A 13,377-nucleotide genomic window follows, 5' to 3' on the forward strand; every position below is an offset into this window, starting at 1 on the left:
TCCTGTCTTTCTCCCTCGCTTGCCTATGGAATTCACCCCCCCCACACACATTTGAATCACCCCAAATCACTCCACCTTCAAGACCATGCTCCATTCCCATGTTTCTTCTCAATGGGAATGCTAATGCTCTCACCCACCTGACTCCTCCTATATCATTTCTGCTCCCTCATCCTTTTTCTCCTTTCTCAAATCTCAGCCTAGTGACTCCCTCCATTTCATTTCCACTCCCTCTCCCTTTTTACATGTCTCATAACTCAGAATATTCACCTTTCACTGTTCTATTCTCTTGCTCTAATCCTTCGTACCTCTCACCTCATGAGTGCCTGCACTCCAAATTATACCTATGTACTCCAAAATACTTGAGTTTTAATTTCATTCAATACTTTGTTGCAACACCTTGCTCAAATGTTATTATTCTTTCTTCTACAGTACTGTGTTTTTAATAGGTTTGCAAATTGTATTGTACTTAACTTTGTTGATATTAGCTTTGTAATAATTTACATGGAGCTTTCCTCCCCGGGGCTCCATTGAAAACGGGCTCATTTTTGGCCCAATGGACTTTCCTGGTTAACAAACTGCAAATAAAAATAAAATAAAATAAGATATTAACAGGAAACTATCAAAGCCATGAAAATGCATATTACTAAGCCAGTTTACATAAAACAGACAGACACCCTCACATACACACATCACTACAGGTCAAAGTACTACTTTGGCTACTTTTAAACTTAGACTTTGATGTCATGATGGATGGAAAAAAAAATTACTTCAGAGTTATTTTATACAGCTCTGTGTAGTCTGGGAGATGAGCACATCCCACATGAAGGTCTACATTCCCTACACTTCTTGTTCCTTAAACCAACTTTGAGATTACACAACAGAGAAGGCATAAAAAATTACCCTTGCCAGGACTTCTGTGTGAGCACATGTGTTGGCAGTACCCTAAAAAATGGGCAAAGATCACAAGATAACACTTACCACTACCACAACTAACCTTGCAAATAAAATTCTTTCGCAACTAAAAACTCAGTGTAAAAGGAGTTTGCCTTAAAGTTCATGTTCCCATTTCATTTGACGTAATGAAACCTCAGATTAACTGCAGGAATCTATTTGTACATACAAACATGGAATTTTGACAAGAGAAAGTCATTATTAAGATTATAGCTTGTCGTTTAATATATCATCTTCTTCAGACAAAGAGGATGAGAATAGAAATGAATCACAATGAACCATAGGCTATCATTCATAACTAGGAATGCTTAAGATGCCAATAAAGGAAGCACTAAGATTAGCAATGTTGCAATTTTTGAATTTTTCTTCCTGTTAGTATCTAAAGCTATACAGCCTTAATTATATGCTATAAAGGAAACATCTCACACCACTATATACTAGTTGCATACCACTCAACTGTACAGATTTTCACAGAATGTCCAGATTTTTGCCTAATAATTTTGGGCTATTCTTCATAAAATGTGTGGTTTTCTAGCAAATCACTGGGATGATCTGATAACTAAACTCCCTACATAATGACATACAATAGAGTTTCAGACTTCAAATCCTTCAGAAAATGTATGCTAACACAAACCCTGTTACTGTAGCAACTGTTTAGGTTTATAAGAGCAATATTTAAAATTTGTCCCTCTTTTTGGGCCTTTGTTCCCCCATTTTATTAGGCTTTGATCAGATTTCTTGGACTAAGAGGTTGAAATGTAACACTAGCTGTCATCTGCCTTTCTGCACACATACTATGCCAAAAATATATTTATATATTTATATGCAATCTTGTAGCATACATATATATATATATATATATATATATATATATATATATATATATATAGATAGATAGTGTGGCGCAACCCATTTTTGAGTTTCCTCCCACGCTATTCAAGATCTCTTAATTCTGCCAGTTACTAGACCCTATCTTACTTTGTTTCCAATTTAGGTTAAGTATAACTTGTTAAATTCAAAACAATATAAAAGCTATAATATCATTTTTATTCTTCATTAGTCATTGTTCTAAACCTTAAAGTATGAAGTTAACCAGATCATATGCTTACATCAAATCATTTGTAGACCACGAAAACGATTATCTACTAGACAACAGTAATAATTTTAATAACTAGTAATTTGAAACTTCCTGAATGAAATGTATAGAATTATTGTAGAAACTGGCCCCTTACAAAATATTTGAACATGCCTAAAATACAAGTTTAATTAATGAAGAGGTTAGACATTTTAAAACTTTCTCTAATTTAAATATTAAGGTAGATACATATCTATGTATTTTCATAACAGCAATATTTCAGTATCAAGATTGATTTTAAGTAACTAGGGCTTGCTCTGTTTCAGTATGCCTCCTTTTATATCATTTGTAAACAAGACAAACAAAATCAATTAGGTTGATAAATATATATATATATATATATATATATATATATATATATATATATATATATATATAGTCTTCCTGTTTTGCTATATTTCCTTACTAGCTTTAAATTCAGCATATGCAAACATTACAAAAGAAAAACTAAGACAATCTTCCAGGTTAAATACATCTATAGTTAAGTCAGAAAGCTTAGGGCAGCACACAACAATGTGCTGAACTGGTGGTTAATAGCACTTCATCCACTGAACCTGGCAATATAGCAAACCTGTTAGCAGACAAATTCATTTCCAACTTTATCCCCCTCACCCTCCACCATCCCCTCAAAAATGCACAAAACATTTAACTGCTCCAGCTATTACTATGGGAGCATGTACTGGCTGCACTCCCAAAAACCAAGAACATGGCCTGGACAGGCCGTGATTACATCCCAGGATGCCTCCTGAACAGTTTAAAATGTGACTTAGCATCCCTGGAGTCATTATTTAACTATATTCTAAAAACAGGCTTTGTGCCGTGTGACTGTAGGACTGCGATGGTCTTCCCCTTTCATAAGGGAGGACCTTCAACAGATGCTGAAAATTATAGACCCATTAGTCTGGCTAGTCTTATTTGCAAATCCATGGGAAGAATTATCATGGAAATTACCGACAAGGACATAGGAGACCTCCAGGCACTGGATCCATCCCAGTTTGGCTTTGTCAAAGGAGGGTCATGCTTACTGAATCTGGTGGACTTCTTTGAAAATGTAACTCAGGCAATGGATGAGGGAAAGCAGTGCATACTCCCTACCAAGATCTGGCTAAAGCATTAGATTCAATTCCCCACTTGGGCATTGTCAACAAACCTATGCAACTAGGTATAAACCCCTTTATAATTCACTGGATAGCTAGCTGGCTTACTGATAAGGCCCAGTAAGTTAGAATCAGTGGGGCCACCTTCACAAAGAGGCCAGTCACAAGTGAAGTTCCTCAGCGCTGTGTGCGTACCCACTCATCTTTGATATCTACTTCTCGGATGTCAAAATCAATGTCAAAGGCTTTTGGTTGACCAAGTCCACAGATAACTGCAAACTGGGGGCAGTCATTGAATCAATCCAAGATGAGAACACCCTTCAGGAAGGTTTAATGCAGACACACAGCTGGTGCCAAATCCATGTCTTAAAAATGAATACCAAGAAATGCATTATTGTACCTTTTAGGAAGTTTACCACCTTGGATAACTATGTCAACAGTATAACACCCTTAAAAGTCAATTCACTAGGCAGGGATCTAGAAACTCATGTAGATATTAAACTAGCCTTCAACCAGCATGTCGCCAAGGTAGTCAGAAAATCCTTCTAAGTTACTCAACTTATGAGCAACTGCATGGCATCAAGGACCAGACAGGTCATTATACTACTGTCCTTGGACTTCATCAGACCCATCATAGAGTATAATGCCCCCTTTGGTATGTACCCTGGTATTTTTCTGACCAGACACATACAGCAACTGGAATGCCCACAAAGGTACCTTACCCTTACAAATAGAATACAAGGAGTAAACATAATGCCTACACTGATCACATCAAAGCCCCGTCTCTTTACTCAGTATCATATAGACTTCTGAGAGGTGATATTTGCCTGTTATGCTGGACATCCCTGCACTCTGTTTTGATGAATCTTTTGTACATTCTCAAATCAAACAGCATCAGAACTACTAAATTAAAAGACTTAAATTCTGCTTGTGACATAAATAGGACATGTTGGATAGACATGTGTTTCTCAGAGAATTCCCATTCTCTGTAGCAGGCTCCCCATCCATGTGAAGCAGAGTTTCTCCCTTTCCCTTTTTAAGCTCAACTTAGAGAACGGATGGGTAATCAGAAATTCACCCCTGATCTGGTTCCTATGTCTCTGATGGACAGTGGCAGTTGATAAATCACCACCTACATAAATCAATTTTGTGTGCCATATTTGGTTTCCATGACAAAGCTTATAAGGGCCTTAGTGGTCATTATCCCAGTATACACCTATGAACCTATATTAAATATTATATGGAATTAAGATGCTTGTCAATATATATATGTCTGTGTGTGTATGTGTATGTATTTACATTCTTTTGAATGCATTATGTATGATTATCTATACCTTTCAGTGGAAAAGCTTCTAACCCTTTCTACTGTTTCCTGTATAATGACCCATATCTTGCCTTTACTTCCTTCAAGTTCTTTTTGTTTGATTGTATGTCTTCCTTGCAGCTATTATAACCATAAAAGTATGTAGCATAACATCTGCTAACCAAACTTGAAAAATAATTAAATATTTAAAAGATCGTGTTGTGCTATAGCTACGTAATTTGACTTCCTGTACAGTTTGCTAAAATTCTGAGGTCTTTCTTCTGCTTATGTTAAGTAAAAGAAAAGTGTTATCTATTGACCACATTTCATAAAACAGTCTTTAACAAGCATGTTGCTATAGTTACTAGCACACATTAAGCTCTAAACGCAGTTATGAATGCAGTATCAACATTCGTTTGTAAAGCTACAATATCCGCATGACTTCATAAATGAATGCAGGTACAGCAATAGAAACCACCATCAACAACTGTTGAACATGCACCTAACAGCTTGCTACAAGGATAACAATCCCCATCTCTCCAGGGATCTGGGATCATTCCATGCACTTTTGTAATCCAGTACCTTCAGAAATTAAAGGAAAAATGCCTGTTCATGTAAACTTGTAAAAGACCAAGTTAAACAAAACAAAATGCATACAAATCAGCCTGTTGTATGGTATTCTTAACTGCAGAGGTAATTTCCTAAAGTGATGTGTAATTAAATTAAACAAGAGGTAATGTTAAATATTGCTTTTATGTTGTGCTGCAACCTTTTAGTATTCGTCATAGCTTAGGAATTCAGTCTGTGTACTGCCTTTCAATGAAAAAGAAAAAAAGTGAATACAAACAGAAATGCATTATCTGTAAAATCCTCTACTTATAAGTAAAAGAAAAATGTTATCTGTTGACCACATTTGACAGAAATATAGCAGACTATCTTTAGTAACTGTCCCTGCCATTCACTACTTAGCTTTAAGGACCTTACTATTTAGTTATGGTTACTTTGTTTTCAGATTTTTAGTCACTGCATATTTTGATGCTAGCACATGACAAGAAAAAGCTGTGTTATTCTCTTACACTTGGAAATGTTCTCATTAGCCTTTCCTTAAATTTAAAGTAAAATCAACTGAAAGACTAACACATTATATAACAGAATTTAAAAGAAAAATATTTGTTTACATACAAAAACCTAAATCAAGTATTTCTTCTGTGACTATTACAACTGGCTTATAGCACATGCAAATCCATACAGAATTAGCTACAAGTGTAACATTTTGTGAAAACAGAATTGTTTAGTTTTGCTGGCATTATTTCATGAACCTCATGCTTTAAAATTTTAATCACATTTACTTTTTCATACTGTTATCAAGGGTTCCTATTACATGAATGAACTTTAAAAAAGGTCGAATGTCATATGGTCAGCACCATATGATCGAACTTTGAAAAGTTCGAAGGTTAAATTTAACGGCGCCGTGCGGTGCAGAATGGGAGAATTTCCCTATTCTGGACTGAAGTGTGATCTTGGAGTTGGTATATTTAAGTAAGGGGGTGTGGGAGGTGCAGCCTCCCCATGTGGGGGGGTGCAGGGGGGGGCTTGCCCCCCCACTCGGAGTGTTACAGTACGGGTTTTTTTTATGTTTTATTATATATTCAAAGTTTCAAACCGATCATATATTGTCGAACATATGGGATTCAAAGTTTTGAAACTTTGAATGTATAATACAGACCCTGTTATCAAGGAACTGCAAGGCCAGATGATATTTTTTAACAGTAGGTATTATTTTATTGATGTGAGCAAATGGATTAGCTTCCTCTAACAAGTTAAATACTTTTTTGTCATTGGAAAGGATCACATTAAGCCTGGCAGGAAAAGAAGACTGTGGACTTTTATATTATTCTGCATGAAACTATTAATTAATGACTAACAAGTTCTATTTGTTCAAAGGTTTTGAAAGCATTTTAATTATCAAAATGTATAACATTGTTTCCTACCTTTAAGGTGGCAATGAGCAATTAGTTTTAATATTACTTCCATGCCCAGAAAGGAGATATGGTTCATATTGATTAAGGTAGTGAACTCGGTTTGCCAGGTTCCTACAGGGATCTTTGTTTTTCAGTTCCAAATAACATTCCTTCCTGTAGTTTCAACAGTTGTGGCAACCATGTAATCAACATGTTAATCATACTTACCCTCAGTACTTTCAAGCATGCCATACATTCTTATATTATTCCTTCTTAGCATATTTTCATGTTTTTCATCTTATCTGTCAGTCATGAACTTCGTTAATAAATAAATCTGTCTGATATTCATCCTCTTTAAGTCTTTCATCTGTATCATTAAGAGTACACTCAATGTCCTTTATTTAATTTTCTTGTTGATGAATGAAAGATATTGATAAGTCCGTTTAACACAAGTTTCCTCATTAAAACCCATTTTGAATAAGATCAATCACTTTTTTCAAAGTAAAGCCATTCTTGGGGATATTTTTTGTTGTAGATCCTTTTTATGAAGTGTATAGAGTGGAGATAGATATCTCAGCCTGCTTTCATTTCCAAGTCTAGCTTTTATAATTGAAAGTTAAACTACATCTGCAATGACACATATTTTTAAAAATTACCAATCTTTAATGCAAAATGGTCTTTCGTAAAGATTTAAAGTAGAGTTCAAATACAAAACTAAAATCTTTCCTTTCATAGTTGTTTAGTTATCTGGGGCACATCCAACAGGTGTCGTTGCTAGGAGGCCATTTTGGCTCCTCCTCACACAATCAGAAAGACGCAGGACCACAAAATAATATTGACTCCATGGATCGTGCAGCTTATTTTCATGCTGTGTATTCTGCATCATGACTGACTCATTCATACCTTTCAGATGTCATTGGTACTGGCTGGAGATTCATGAGTTTGTCTCAGAAATGTTCTCTTTTCTTCAAAAATTATCTGATTAGTGTCAATAAATATTGCTGGCTATTTCATTTGCAGAGGTCATATTCATAAGAAAATGCACAGTATTATACATTCATTTAATGTGTTAAATATGTAACACCAACATTTTAAAAATATATTCTTAATGTTTAGCGTTTTTCTCATAATTTTCAGCTTTGTCTCAGGTTCTTGATTTAATAATTAGAGTGATGTGATCATATGACAAGATTTGTTGCTGTTCTTATTTTTGTTGTTTGGTCATTTAGATGAATCTGACTCTACATGACTTCATGGACATCAGAATGCCAGGCCTGCTTGTTGACAGCTGCTTAAACACTTGCAAATCATATTCATTACTTCAGCAAATCTGTCCATCCAACATAGCCTCTGCCTTCCTCTTCTTCTCTTGCCTTCAATCTTTCCCAGCATCAGTGCCTTCTCTGGTGAATCTTGCCTTCACATTCTGTGGCCAAAGTTTTCAGTTTTAGTTTTCCTAACAAGCCTTTCTATGAATAGTCTGAATTTATTTCCATAAGTATTGACTGATTTGATCTTCACACAGACCACAGGATTTTCAAAAGTTCTCAACAACACCACAACTCAGAATCATTTTCTGCATAGTTTTATTTATAGCCAAACTCTCACATTTATTATAAATTACTAGGAAACAAAAGTTTTGACCCTCTGATCCTTTGTTGACAATGTAACGGTTTTGCTTTTAAAGTCTTATCCAGATTTGCCATAGTTTTTATTCCAATTATCATGTGCCTTTTACTTTTATAGCCGCAATAAATGATCTGCAGAAATGATTCAGCCCAGGAAAATAACATCCGTCACTGCCTCTATTGTCCCCATCTACTTGCAAAGAACTGATACGGATAGACTACATAATTTTCATTTTCTTGATGTTGAGCAACTAACTGACTTTTGGTCTTCCAACTTTGATTATTATCAGCTGGCTGTTCAACTCTTAGTTTCAGCCATGAGTGGTACTATCTGCATAGAATATGGTTGTTAGTAGCTCTCTCTGCAGTTTTTTTATTGTGGTATCTGATTTGACTACCCCACTGTTTTGCATGTTATATTTAGCTCATAAACATAATAAGCAGGGTGACAATATACAACCTTGTACTCACTTCCCAGTCTTGAACCAGTCAATTATTCCATATCCAGTTTTAACTGTTGCATCTTGTTCTGCATGCAGTTGGATCATTAGGTAAATACGTTAACCCAGCATCCACATGTTTTCTAAGAATTTGCCAAAGTTGTTTATAGTCCATACTGTCAAAAGTATTACAGTAGTCAATCAAAAGAATTACATTTTTTTCTAGCACTCCATTGGTTTTATTCAAAGGATGTCCGCAATTGACATCTGCCATATCTGTTCCTCTAGCAACAACTTGTATATTTGGTAGCTCTTGGTCCATATATAGCTGGAGTCTAGCTTGCAGAAATTTGAGCTTTACCAAGGTAGACTACAAAATAAGTTCAGTTGTACATTAATTGATCATAGGTTCATAGATTCATAGGTAGGTACTAGGCTATTGGCCTATACAAGCCTAGCCGAAAAGGTACCCTGGCTTTCACCACCCAAGAAAATAATTTTCCTGTGCCCCTGTCAAGCAGAGCCACAAAAGTGATCCCTGGGGTGAATTTCCTGTTACACATCCAATCATCTAGATTTTTTCTTGCAGGGTGCTAATGAGGAGCTCTGTTTGACATAGATAGGTAGTCTGTTCCAGAGTATGGGAAGTCTCTGGGACAGGAATCTATCCCTCCAGCATGTTCTGTTTATTGTGTTGACAAGGTTTAAGTCCCTATAGCATGTAGCTCGGAGGGATTGGGACTTCTTTAAGTGGGACATGTCTAACAGCTCTGGGTTTGACATAGCTTTGTATGTTAGGCAGACATCGCCTCTGAGTAGGTGATATGTGACAGAGTAAAGCTGGAGTTTTTTGAGACAGTCTGCATAGAGGATATGTTTGAGGCCAGTAATCCTCTTTGTGAGGTATTTCTGCGGCCTTTCCAGTTGTTGTAGATGTCTTGTAAGGTACATACCAAAAGGGGTGGTGTACTCTATAATGGGTCTAATGAGTGATGAGTAGAGGGGAACAATGACCTCTTTTTTTCTGGATGAGAACCCTTTTTGCCACGTAGAAGGATTTCCTGACCACTGTGGTAATGTGATTATCAAAGGAGAGACTACTGCCCACCTGTATCCCAAGGTCTCTTATCACACTTTTGGTGTTAAGTAGACTACCACCTATGTGGTAGTTCATGGGTACAGAGTTTTTACCAAAGGGGATGACAATACACTTTTTGGCATTGAGCTTGAGACCATGGCTTTGACACCAGGCATCTGTCTCAGTGAGGCCCTTTTGTAGGAAGTCCACATCATTAGGAGTTTCGATTATGGCTCCTAGTTTGCAGTCATCTGTGAACTTAGTTAGCCAAAGACCTTCTGTGTTAGCCTGTACTTCAGAGAAGTAGACACCAAACCGGGGAGGACCCAGGACTGAACGCTATGGTACTCCCTTGTCACTGGTTTGAAGTCTGATTTGGAGTCTGCTACTTTCATAGTGTGGGTTATGTCAGTAAGCCAGCTGGCAACCCATCTAGTGACATAGGGATTTATACCTAGTTTAGTGAGTTTATCTATAATTCAGGAGTGGGGGATGGTGTTGAATGCCTTGGCAAGATCTAGATGTGAACCACCTTACCCTCATCTATGACTTTGGTGACAGCTTCAAAGAAGTCTGTCAGGTTTAGGAGACATGATCTGCCTTTTACAAACCTGAACTGTGTGGGGTCCAGAGATTGGAGATCTCAATTTCTTTGTTTAAGAGTTCCATGATTATATGTTCTATGGCCTTGCAGACCAGTATCGTCAGGCTAATGGGGTGGTAGTTCCTGGGGTCTGTCGTGGCTCTCCCTTTGTGGAATGGGATAACCATTGTGATGCGCCATTCAATTTGCACAAAGCCTGAGGTGAGGCTATGACTGAACATGTTTAACATTCTCAACCCTGTTATCACTGAAAATCCTGAGCACATCCTGACAAAAGGGGGGGAGACACACGGATAAGGACAAATTTTAAATATTGCTCTTATAAACTTAGAAAGCTTTCAGTCTTTAGCAGTGTCTGTTTTAGGGATTGGGGTATAAATTACCATATTCTAAGCTAATGGCTACAAATGTGTTTCCTATATTTGCTGACAATGTACAAGCAGCAGTGTAATGGCATAATTTTGCAGGATTTCAAGCAATTCCACTGGAATTCTATTACTTCCTGTGACATTGTTCGCAATGCATTCTATAGGACATTTAACTTCACTTTCCACTATTTCTGTCTGTCTCTCTCTCTAGATCATAGAACATACCATCATGATTATCAGTAATGTTAGTGTCCATCTTAAAGAAGTCTTCTGTATTTTCTTGCCACCTATTTTCTCTGACAAGATAGAGCATTACAAAAATGATAGATGTTGGTGTTTTTTTTATATTTAGATGTAACTTCTGTGAAATATACTTACTGAAAATATGACCAAAATTCCTCAGCTACATTACAGAAGTCATGAAACTTTTATTTATTTTTAAATGTACATTTGCCTATTTACTGTTTTATTAACTGGACTAAATGACATTCTTTGGCCATGCCTTGGGCACAAGCCGATTATTTGGGTCTATATTAAATCAGTGAATGCTTAAAAAAGTGAACACTGATTTATCAACCCCATACAAGTGACTAGAACAGCTATTCCACAAAAAAAAAAAAAAAAAAAAAAAAAAAAAAAATTAAAACATTACATAAAGTGGGGGGGGGGGGTGAAGCCCCACACACACCCTGATGTGGGGGCTGTGACTCCCATATCCCCCTACTTAAATATACCAACTCCGAGATCACACTACAGTGATGAAAACGGCAAAGTAACGGAGGTGGCCAAGCGATTTCTTTCCCATGGAAAGAAATCGCTTATATGCCATTTCACTATTTTGCTGTTTCCTGCTTTCAAGTTCGATTAAGATGCATTCGAAGGAATGCATCTTAGATCATATAATAGGAACCCAATTATTTTCAGATAATACAAGAAACATCCTAATGAAAAAAAAAACAGTTATATAGCACCTTAATTATGTCCATCTTAATTTTATATGCTTGATCCAAGCTGAAATCAGTCATCACTATAGCACAGACATATGCATGAATCAGTGCTATCACCGTTTCACTCTGCTATCAGGTTATCTTTAATCAGCAGTGACCTACAAGGACTTTTCTTCTTTAGCAGACTCCTCACTAGGAAGTGGTTTAGAGGAATTATTTAAAGCAAAATTGAAGTAAGTAGCATTCATTAACAGCTTACTACCAATACATTTTGTCTGGCAATTGTCATTGTGTAAGCAAAGTATTGCTGCCGAAAGTAGGTTTTATTAGGACCTCATCACATCCTTATAAGCCTGACCATGCATTCCAAACACATCTGACAAGTTTTTTGATCCTTAGAGGTTATTTTAAGGGACAGATATAACCTAGGATATGATTTACCAGTATATGATATATGATCGATACAGAGACGTTTAGACCTCTGTTGCTATGATTCAGTAGTCGCCATGTAGAAGATAAATTATACAAGAAATATATGAAGAATTTCTGAGAAGATTGCATTATAAGAGCAATTTGAAATTAGCACACTCTGCAATAATCCTTACCCTCTGTGCCTAAAACTAGTAGTAAATGCAATTAATTCTTCGACTCACAACTGACATATTGCCAATTTATTGTACGGTTTAGTGCTGGTAGGAGCAGCATTTTACCCCAAGAGCAATACACCAGAGGCAAGAGCAGATGAGAACAGCACTGTGATAGTCTATGACAAAACTCTGAAAAAACATACTGACCAAACTTGTTGAGAGCTAAACCTGTTTTCCCTGTCTGCCTTCTAAGATGTTACAAGTGCAGTTTGATTTCTACTACTTTACTTTTGTTGTCAAATTATACCTCCAAGGACCAAACCAAATGTCTTCCAAGTTATTTTTAGATTTAACATTTATCTTCGTTTTATAAGCAGATCTGTTTTTTGTTGGAATCACAAAGCATAACCTTTTTTTTTTTGTTCCTGTATGCTGAAATACATCCTACTTGCTTATACTATATGCAACACTGATAACTGTGTTTGGTGAAAATGTAATAATGTTACACTCGGAAGGTTTTTAATATTGCTTCATCGATTATTCATTAGGAACTGCTGCTTCTCTAATTCTGCCTAACAGCGTAATAAACTATAATGTTTCATGGCTGTATGATGTAATACCAGGCTTGGTAAAGATAACAGAGCTGTCTTCATATTTAATCTAAGTGCCTAAGTTAAAAAGAATAGATGATGGTGTGTGTTGGGGTTGACTGCTATCATTACATCAGCATGTCACCAAATAAATGGGCACCACAGTTAACTAGGAAGTTTATTTTACTTAATCAGTAAATATAATGAGTGGTCATGTTGATTCTGCTATTATCTGGCTCTTGACTTCTTTATGCAGAATAGGTTGAGGCCTGCCCTGCCCTCATTCATTTTCCCTAGGTGAGTCGAACATTACTGAATTCTGCTTTTATTTACTTATTTACATTGTATAATAGCCTGGCACACAGATGTGTTCTGTGGCCAGAAAGGAGGAAATATAGGCAAAGGATGACATATTATAATTTTGAGAAATGTGAGTTGCTTGCCTGGTTTAAATTAGACAGTACATTTATAATGGCTTTGGTGAAGTTGTGTAGCCCACAACCTGGAACTGCAAGAATGTGTGTCTTTTCTCTTCTCAAGGTATGTACGACCCTTACTATCGTTGTCAAAGGTGCCATCCAGAGACCACATGGGCTAGTAGTATGTCATAGAACTGCTATAATACCCTAGAGCAGAAGCCTATGAAACATCCACTGTGTCCTTATTTTGTCTCTGAAAGTCTATTAGG

Source organism: Protopterus annectens, chromosome 3.part0 (assembly GCF_019279795.1).
Source record: "Protopterus annectens isolate FY-2018-M chromosome 3.part0, PAN1.0, whole genome shotgun sequence".
NCBI classification, from domain to species: Eukaryota; Metazoa; Chordata; order Ceratodontiformes; family Protopteridae; genus Protopterus; species Protopterus annectens.